This window comes from Pan troglodytes, chromosome 3 (genome assembly GCF_028858775.2).
Source record: "Pan troglodytes isolate AG18354 chromosome 3, NHGRI_mPanTro3-v2.0_pri, whole genome shotgun sequence".
In the NCBI taxonomy this organism is placed as follows: Eukaryota; Metazoa; Chordata; class Mammalia; order Primates; family Hominidae; genus Pan; species Pan troglodytes.
This window is the reverse complement of record NC_072401.2, coordinates 100,719,773-100,730,864: the sequence shown is the minus strand read 5'-3', so window position 1 is coordinate 100,730,864 and position 11,092 is coordinate 100,719,773. Positions and strand designations below refer to the sequence as shown.

The following is an 11,092-nucleotide window of genomic DNA, read 5'->3' as shown; positions in this document are numbered from 1 at the left end:
ACAAATGTATATTTTTGCAAAATTGTTTTCAATCTAGAACTTTTCTATTAACTACCATGTCTTAAATCAAGTATACAATCCTAGAATTAGTTTAATATTTTGAATATGTAAAGACTTGTGGTGCCTATTTGTTAATGCTTTCCTACTCTCAGGGGAAAGATTTGCATTTTGAGCTTTATCTCTAAATGTGACATGCAAAGGTTATTCCTGGTAAAGGAGTTACAGCTGTCTCCAAAAATGCTACTTGTTGCAATATCTACATTCTATTTCATATTATGAAAGACCTTAGATATAAAGTAAAATAGCCAAAATCGCACCACCACACTCCAGCCTGGGCAACAGAGCGAAACTCCGTCTCAGATGAAAAAAGAGACAGAGAGAGAGAGAGAGACAAGGGATAGGGAGGAGGCTAATCCCAAAATGTTGGCCTGACAACTTGGTGTGGATGGTTGGTCCTTTCACCAACTTGTTATCTCAAGACATTATCAGGTATTTGTGGTGAAGATGGTTGACTTATTCCGTTTTGTGCTGCTATAACAGAATGCCTGAGACTGAGACTGGGTGATTTACAATGAAGAAATTTATTAGCTCACAGTTCTGGACGCTGGGAATTTCAATATGGAGGTGCCAACATGTGTTGAGAGGTTTCTTGCTACATCATCACATTGTAGAAGATAAGAGAGAGAACAAAAAGAGGCTGAATTCATCTTTTTGCAATGTAATTAACCCCACCCATAATGGTAGAGCCTCCTGGCCTACTTCTTTCTTAAGTTGTTCCACCTCTTAATACTATTACAATGGCAACCAAATTTCAACATGAGTTTTGAAGGAGAAAGACATTCAAGCCATAGCGATGGTTAAGTAGGAAAATGGACTTGAGTTTGAAGTTCCTCTAGGATTTTCAAATGCAGTTGTTTATACAGTCTGGAGCTAAAAATGGGAGGTACAATTGTTGCAGGACCAATGCTTAGTCATCTTTGTGGAACAAAGATATGTGATGCCAATTAATAATGGAGTTCTTACAGTCTCTTTGTTAACTTTTCATAACTGCCATAACTGTTGGTTAAATTTTCTACTTAAAACTCCTTAATGTTCATATCCAGAGTAGAAATAAACATAATTTTAGGCAATATCTGGTATATAGGACTTTTTAAATTATATTATACCATGTTTAAATGACACATCATAATCTTTCATAAATTATGCTAGACCTTGTTTCTATTCTATAATCTTTTCGATTTGAAACTGAATTGTTCTTTTTAAAATAATTTTAGCATGTAGCATCACATTTTCAGTTTCTTCCATGCCTTCCTACAAGTCAAAATCTTATCCCAAGTGACATTCCCATCTCTACTCACCCGTCTTCTTCAAATCATGGAAAAGGTTCCCCAAATTCTCTCTCCTTTCTGAAGCGTCTCTTCGAAGATAACCCTTTCTAAACATCTCCCTTGAGTACACATAAAAGTTTACTCCAAATTTGTGAAATGTACTTGAAAAAATAAACACAGTTGAAGGGAGTTAATTGTATAAAACATTTCTTCACACGTATGTTAGTTTTCTACTTCTGAGTAACAAACTACCACACAATTATTGGCTTGAATGAACACCATTTATTCTCTCACAGTTTCTACAGGTCAAAAATCTGGAAACAGCTGAACTAGTTGCTCCAACTGTTGGAGTTGCTCCAACAGTATTAGCTGGCCTGTGTTGGTTTCTTTCTAGAAAGTATTAGCTTTCTAGAGCTTGGGGCCCTCTTTCTGGCTCACATTGCTGTTGCCAGAATTCAGTTCCCAGTAGCTGTGGGACTGAGGCTTCTGGTTTCTTGCTGACCGTCAACCAGGGAACAATCTCAGCATGGCTCCCTCAGCACACCCTCTCATGCTCCCAACATATTGACTCACAAACCCCTCAAGTCTAACACAACAGAGTCTTATATAATGTCAGATAATCACAAATGTGACTATTCCATCAGCACTTGTTCTGTAACACAACCTAATCCATGGAGTGGCTTTCCCATCATATTCAAAGGTTTCATACTCATTTAAGCATAAGGGATCATATAAGACATGTATACCAGGGAGCTGGAATCTTGGGAGTCAGCTTAGAATTCTGTCTACCATCATGTTTCAATAAGTTTGGGCTGCTATACTAAACATAACAGACTGGGTGGCTTAAACAACAAACATTTATTTCGCACCATTATGGAGGCTGGAGAGTACAAGACCAAGGGGCCAAAAGAACTGGTGCCTGGTGAAGGCCAACTTCCTGGCCTGTAGACAGACGCCTTCCCTCTGTATCTTCACATGACTGACCGAATGATCACCTTGTGTCTCTTCTTATAAGGGCACTAACCCCATTCATGAGGGTGGAATCACCTCCCAAAAGCCCCACCTCCAGATACCATCACATTGGGAATTAGAGTTCAACATGTGAATTTTGGTGGAATACAAACACAACATGACAATAGGATTCATGAGGAAGCTCTCAATGTCAAATTCCTATAAATTTATTAAAGAATGTAATTGACATTCTTTAAAGAGTTATTAAAGAAATTTGATTGTCCTGCCTCTATTCAAGACTTTAACAAATATTAGGTAAAGAAATTTTTACTATGGGGCAAGTGGTTTATAAAGTTAAGTGAATGTGTATATATATATAGGTCTGTAATCAAGTATTCCACAGAAGTGCCTTCATAGTTGCTGAAACAGGATTATGGGAGTGACAGACACAGGGCTGAAGAGGACAGGGAGAAAATGTGCATGGTTGTGAGAATATATTGCTTTGATTCTTTGACTTTTCATGATATATAAAAACAAATACACAGTGGCTCACCCCTGTAATCCCAGCACTTTGGGAGGCTGAGGCAGGTGTATCACCTGATATTGGGAGTTAGAGACCAGCCTGGCCAACATGGTGAAACCCCGTCTCTACTAAAAATACAAAAATTAGCTGGGTATGGTGGCACACACCTGTGGTCCCAGCTACTAGGGAGGCTGAGGCAGGAGAATCGCTCCAACTTGGGAGGCGGAGGTTGCAGTGAGCTGAGATCATTCCACTGCACTCCAGCCTCGGTGAGAGAGTGAGACTCCATCTCAAAAAAATAAAAATAAAAAAATAAATAAAGTAGGGGATTGACTTCAATAATATCATGAAAGTATTTAAAATGAAATTCTGAGCTTGGAGAAAATTTTCAAATTTTGGTATAAACACATAAACTAAAAATATAGATAAGGAAAAAATATTTTCACATATATGATTGACCAAAAAAATGATCTTTCTAAAATCCTAGTGTTTTTATTTGTTTGTTTCTTTGTTTTGAGATGGAGTCTCACTCTGTCACCAGGCTGGAGTGCAATGGCACAATCTCGGCTCACTGCAACCTCCACCTCCCAGGTTCAAGCGATTGTCCTGCCTCAGCCTCCTGAGTAGCTGGGATTACAGGCATGCACCACCACACCCAGCTAATTTTTTTGTATTTTTAGTAGAGATGGGGTTTCACCATATTGGCCAGGATGCTCTCGATCTCCTGACCTCATTATCTGCCCGTCTCAGCCTCCCAAAGTGCTGGGATTACAAGCGTGAGCCACCATGCCCAGCCAAATCCTAATGCTTTCCTATTTAAAAATAGACGACTCAAAGAGAAAATGAACAATGATGGAAATTCATAGGAGGAGAAATTACAATGGCCAAAAAGCATATTAAATGCCATTGAGCCTTGGTAGTGGTCAAAAAATACAAAATAAAGCAAAATGAGATATTACTGCTTACCTATTAGCTTACACTGTTGGTAGAAATGTGCACTGTCCTAGGTTTCTGACAAGAAATTTGTGATATTTATTAAAATTTACAAAATGCATGTCCCAAGCAATATCACACTTGGGAATCAACTCCATAATTATAAGTATCTATGTGAAAGGATACAGAAACAAGGCTACTTACCGCAGCCTTACTTGTAGAAGAAACAAAAATTTTTAAACTATCTGTTTGATTGACAGAATAAGGAATGATAACTCCCTATTTTGAATGGTAAGTGGATCTTATTAAAAAAAAAAAAAACAGGGGACCGGGCGTGGTGGCTCATGCCCATTATCCCAACACTTTGGAAAGCCAAGGCAGGTGGATCCCTTGAGCTAGGGAGTTCAAGACCAGCCTGGGCAACATGGCAAAAACCTGTCTCTACAAAAAAACACAAAAATTAGCCAGGCATAGTGGCACCTGACTGTTGTCCCAGCTACTTGGGAGGCTGAAGTGGGAGGATTGCTGGCGCCCAGAAGGCACAGGTTGCAGTGAGCCATGATGGCACCACTGCACTCCAGCTTGGGCAACAAAGCAAGTCCTCATGTCAAAAACAAAAGCAAAAACAAATTATATCTTAAAACCTAGAGAAATTAATATGATACATTAGAAAGTATAAACAGCAAGGTAAAGAATAATGTGTATTATATGATCCAATTTTGTGAAAGACAAAATGAAACAAATTAAAATTCTTATTTATTGGTATATAGGTCGATATGAGCATAGAGAAAGATATAGAAATGTACAAAACAGGCTGTTCACCTCAGAAACCTGGATCTGAAAAGAGTTGAAGAACTAAAGTTAATTTTTGAACCATAACTGTTTCAAACTAACATTATGTAATTTCTTTACACACTATTCTTGAAAGTCTTGAATAGAGGCAGGAAAATCAAATTTATTTAATAATTTCTTCAAGAATGCCAATCACATTCTTTAACAATTTATAGAAACCTGAAATCGAGATTGTCAGTTATGATGAGATTTATGATTTTATTACTTTTTTACCTTATAAAAAATTGTAATGAAAGATTCGAGCTGCCAACATGTATATGTAATTGTGAAATAATTTAAAGGTACTATAATTGAGATTTTAATTACTTTAAAAAACTTCTGGAGGAGGTTCCAAGATGGCCAAATAGGAACAGCTCCAGTCTACAGCTCCCAGCGTGAGTGACGCAGAAAATGGGTGATTTCTGCATTTCCAACTGAGGTACTGGGTTCATCTCACTGGGGCTTGTCAGACAGTGGGTGCAGCCCATGGAGCAGGGTGGGGCATCGCCTCACCAGGGAAGCACAAGGGGTTGGGGAATTCCCTTTCCTAGCCAAGGGAAGCTGTGACAGATGGTACCTGGAAAATCGGGACACTCCCACCCTAATACTGCGCTTTTCCAATGGTCTTAGCAAATGGCACACCAGGAGATTATATCCCGCACATGGCTTGGAGGGTCCCATGCCAACGGAGCCTCACTCATTGCTAGCACAACAGTCTGAGATCGAACTGCAAGGCAGCAGCGAGGCTGGGGGAGGGGCACCTGCCATTGCTGAGGCTTGAGTAGGTAAACAAAGTGGCCAGGGAGCTTGAACTGGGTGGAGCCCAACGCAGCTCAAGGAGCCCTGCCTGACTCTGTAGACTCCACCTCTGGGGGCTGGGCATAGCTGAACAAAAGGCAGCAGAAACTTCTGCAGACTTAAACGTCCCTGTCTGATAGCTTTGAAGAAAGTAGTGGTTCTCCCAGCACGGAGTTTGAGATCTGAGAACAGAGAGACTGCCTCCTCAAGTGGGTGCCTGACCCCTGAGTAGCCTATCCAGGAGACACCTCCCAGTAGGGGCCGACTGACACCTCATACGGCCATGTGCCCCTCTGAGATGAAGCTTCCAGAGGAAGAATCAGGCAGCAACTTTCCTGTTCTGCAATATTCACTGTTCTGCAGCCTCCACTGATGATACCCAAGCAAACAGGGTCTGGAGTGGACCTCCAGCAAAGTCCAACAGACCTGCAGCTGAGGGTCCTGACTGTTAGAAGGAAAACTAACAAACAGAAAGGACATCCACACCAAAATACCATCTGTATGTCACCATGACAAAAGACCAAAGGTAGATAAAACCACAAAAATGGGGAGAAACCAGAGTAGAAAAGCTGAAAATTCTAAAAATCAGAGCACCTCTTCTCCTCCAAAGGAACAGAGCTCCTCACCCGCAATGGAACAAAGCTGGATGGAGAATGACTTTGACAAGTTGAGAGAAGAAGGTTTCAGATGATCTGTAACAACAAATTTCTCCAAGCTAAAGGAGGATGTTCGAACCTATCCCAAAGAAGCTAAAAACCTTGAAAAAAGATTAGATGAATGGCTAACTAGAATAAAGACTATAGAGAAGGCCTTAAATGACCTGATGGAGCTGAAACCCATGGCGTGAGAACTACATGACGCGTGCACAAGCTTCAGTAGCCAATTTGATCAACTGGAAGAAAGGGTATCAGTGATGGAAAATCAAATGAATGAAATGAAGTGAGAAGAGAAGTTTAATGAAAAAAGAGTAAAAAGAAATGAACAAAGCCTCCAAGAAATATGGGACTATGTGAAAAGACCAAATTTACATCTGATTGGGGTACCTGAAAGTGACAGGGACAATGGAACCAAGTTGGAAAACACTCTGCAGGATATTATCCAGGAGAACTTCCCCAACCTAGCAAGGCAGGCCAACATTGAAATTCAGGAAATACAGAGAACACCACAAAGATACTCCTCGAGAAGAGCAACTCCAAGACACATAATTGTCAGATTCACCAAAGTTGAAATGAAGGAAAAAACGTTAAGGGCAGCCAGAGAGTAAAGTCGGATTACCCACAAAGGAAAGCCCATCAGACTAACAGCTGATCTCTCAGCAGAAATTCTACAAGCTAGAAGAGAGTGGGGGCCAATATTCAACATTCTTAAAGAAAAGAATTTTCAACCCAGAATTTCATATCCAGCCAAACTAAGCTTCATAAGTGGAGGAGAAATAAAATCCTTTACAGACAAACAAATGCTGAGAGATTTTCTCACTGCCAGGCCTGCCTTACAAGAGCTCCTGAAGGAAGCACTAAACATGGGAAGGAAAAACTGGTACCAGCCAATGCAAAAACATGCCAAATTGTGGGAATTGAACAATGAGAACACTTGGACATAGGAAGGGGAACATCACACACCCAGGCCTGTTGTGGGGTGGCGGGGAGGGGGGAAGGACAGCATTAGGAGATATACATAATGTAAATGATGAGTTATGGGTGCAGCACACCAATATGGCACATGTATACATATGTAACAAACCTGCACATTGTGCACATGTACCCTAGAACTTAAAGTATAATAAAAAAATATTTTAAAAAATGCCAAATTGTAAAGACTACTGATGCTAGGAAGAAACTGCATCAACTAATGAGCAAAATAACCAGCTAACATCATAATAACAGGATCAAATTCACACATAACAATATTAACGTTAAATGTAACTGGGGTAAATGCTCCAATTAAAAGACACAGACTGGCAAATTGGATAAAGGGCCAAGACTCATCTGTGTGCTGTATTCAGGAGACCCATCTCAAATGCAGAGACACACATAGGCTCAAAATAAAGGGATGGAGGAAGATCTACCAAGCAAATGGAAAACAAAAAAAGGCAGGGGTTGCAATCCTAGTCTCTGATAAAACAGACTTTAAACCAACAAAGATCAAAAGAGACAAAGAAGGCCATTATATAATGGTAAAGGGATCAATTCAACAAGAAGAGCTAACTATCCTAAATATATATGTACCCAATACAGGAGCACCCAGATTCATAAAGAAAGCCCTTAAAGACCTACAAACAGACTTAAGACTCCCACACAATAACAATGGGAGACATTAACACCCCACTGTCAGTATTAGACAGATCAACAAGACAGAAACTTAATAAGGATATCCAGGAATTGAACTTAGCTTGCACCAAGAAGACCTAATAGATTTCTACAGAACTCTCCACCTCAAATCAACAGAATATACATTCTTCTCAGCACCACATCGCACTTATGCCAAAATTGACCACAGAGTTGGAAGTAAAGCACTCCTCAGCAAATGTAAAAGAACAGAAATTATAACAAACTGTCTCTCAGACCACAGTGCAACAAAACTAGAACTCAGGATTAAGAAACTCACTCAAAACTGCTCAACTACATGGAAACTGAACAACCTGCTCCTGAATGACTACTGGGTACACAATGAAATGAAGGCAGAAATAAAGATATTCTTTGAAACCAATGAGAACAAAGACACAACATACCAGAATCTCTGGGACACATTCAAAGCAGTGTGTAGAGGGAAATTTATAGCACTAAATGCCCACAAGAGAAAGCAGGAAAGATCCAAAATTGATACCCTAACATCACAATTAAAATAACTAGAGAAGCAAGAGCAAACACATTCAAAAGCTAGCAGAAGGCAAGAAATAACTAAGATCAGAGCAGAACTGAAGGAGATAGAGACACAAAAAACCCTTCAAAAAATCAATGAATCCAGGAGCTGGTTTTTTGAAAACATCAACAAAATTCTTAGACCACTAGCAAGACTAATAAAGAAGAAAAGAGAGAAGAATCAAGTAGATGCAATAAAAAATGATATAGGGGATATCACCACCACTCCCACAAAGACACAAACTACCCTCAGAGAATACTATAAACACCTCTACACAAATAAGCTAGAAAATCTAGGAGAAATGGATAAATTCCTGGACATATACACCCTCCCAAGACTAAACCAGGAAGAAGTTGATCCCTGAAGAGACAAATAACAGGCTCTGAAATTGAGGCAATAATTAAAGCCTACCAACCAAAAAAAGTCCAGGGCCAGATGGATTCACAGCTGAATTCTACTGGTTACAAGTAGGAGCTGGTACCATTCCTTCTGAAACTATTCCAATCCATAGAAAAAGAGGGAATCCTCCCGAACTCATTTTATGAGGCCAGCATCATCCTGATACCAAAGCCTGGAAGAGAAGCAACAAAAAAAGAGAATTTTTGACCAATATCCCTGATGAACATCCATGCAAAAATCCTCAATAAAATACTGGCAAACAGAATCCAGCAGTACATCAAAAAGCTTATCCACCATGATCAAGTGGGCTTCATCCCTGGGATGCAAGGCTGGTTCAACATACACAAATCAATAAACGTAATCCATCATATAAACAGAACCAAAGACAAAAACCACATAATTATCTCAATAGATGCAGAAAAGGCCTTCAACAAAATGCAACAATGCTTCATGCTAAAAACTCTCAATAAACTAGGTATTGATCAGACTTATCTCAAAATAATAAGGGCTATGTATGACAAACCCATAGCCAATATCACACTGAATGGGCAAAAACTGGAAGCACTCCCTTTGAAAACTGGCACAAGACAGGGATGCCCTCTCTGCCCTCTCTCACCACTCCTATTCAACATAGTGTTGGAAGTTCTGGCCAGGGCAATCAGGTAGGTGAAAGAAATAAGGGTATTCAATTAGGAAAAGAGGAAGTCAAATTGTCCCTGTTTGCAGATGACATGATTGTATATTGAGAAAACCCCATCATCTCAGCCCAAAATCTCCTTAAGCTGATAAGCAACTTCAGCAAAGTCTCAGGATACAAAATCAATGTGCAAAAATCACAAGCATTCTTACACACCAATAACAGACAAACAGAGAGCCAAATCATGAGTGAACTCCCATTCACAATTGCTTCAAAGAGAATAAAATACCTAGGAATCCAACTTACAAGAGATGTGAAGGACCTCTTCAAGGAGAACTACAAACCACTGCTCAATGAAATAAAAGAGGATACAAACAAATGGAAGAACATTCCATGCTCATGGGTAGGAAGAATCAACATCGTGAAAATGGCCATATTGCCCAAGGTAATTTATAGATTCAATGCCATCCCCATCAAGCTACCAATGACTTTCTTCACAGAATTGGAAAAAACTATTTTAAAGTTCATATGGAACAAAAAAAGAGCCTGCATTGCCATGACAATCCCAAGCAAAAAGAACAAAGCTGGAGGCATCACGCTACCTGACTTCAAACTATACTATAAGGCTACAGTAACCAAAACAGCATGGTACTGGTACCAAAACAGAGATATAGACCAATGGAACAGAATGGAGGCCTCAGAAATAATGCCACTCATCTACAACCATCTGATATTTGACGAACCTGACAAAAACAAGTAATGGGAAAGGATTCCCTATTTAATAAATACTGCTGAAAAAACTGGCTAGCCATATGCAGAAAACTGAAACTGGACCCCTTCCTTACACCTTATACAAAAATTAACTCAAGATGAATTAAACACTTAAATGTAAGTCCTAAAACCATGAAAGCCCTAGAAGAAAGCCTAGGCAATACCATTCAGAACATAAGCATGTAGGGCAAAGACTTTGTGACTAAAACACCAAAAGCAATGGCAACAAAAGCCAAAATGATCTAATGGGATCTAATTAAACTAAACAGCTTCTGCACAGCAAAAGAAACTATCATCAGAGTGAAAAGGCAACCTACAGAACGGGAGAAAAAATTTGCAATCTATCCATCTGACAAAGGGCTAAAATCCAGAATCTACGAGGAACTTAAACAACTTTACAGGAAAAAAATCAAACAACCCCATCAAAAAGTGGGTGAAGGATATGAATAGACACTTCTCAAAATAAGACATTTATGCAGCCAAAAGACACATGAAAAAATGTTTATCATCACTGGCCATCAGAGAAATGCAAATCAAAACCACAATGAGATACCATCTCACGTCAGTTGGAGTGGCAGTCATTAAAAAGTCAGGAAACAACAGGTGCTGGAGAGGATGTGGAGAAATCAGAACACTTTTACACTGTTGGTGGGACTGTAAATTAGTTCAACCATTGTGGAAGACAGTGTAGTGATTCCTTGAGGATCTAGAACTAGAAATACCATTTGACCCAACCATCCCATTACTGGGCATATACCCAAATAAATCATACTGCTATAAAGACACATGCACATGTATGTTTATTGTAGCACTACTCACAATAGCGAAGACTTGGAACCAACCCAAATGTCCATCAATGACAGACTGGATTAAGAAAATGTGGCACATATACACCATGGAATACTATGCAGCCATAAAAAAGGATAAGCTCATGTCTTTTGTAGGGACATGGATGAAGCTGAAAACCATCATTCTGAGCAAACTATCACAAGGACAGAAAACCAAACACTGCATGTTCTCACTCACAGGTGGGAACTGAACAATGAGAACACTTGGACACAG

The 11,092-nt window shown here is 39.6% G+C and overlaps 1 long non-coding RNA gene across 2 annotated transcripts in view; it reads right to left on the bottom strand.

Annotated features, from left to right (window-relative positions):
* LOC104006141 (uncharacterized) overlaps window positions 1-11,092 on the bottom strand; it is a 148,463-nt gene that overhangs the window by 13,215 nt on the left and 124,156 nt on the right. The gene's annotated exons all lie outside the window — the stretch shown is intronic.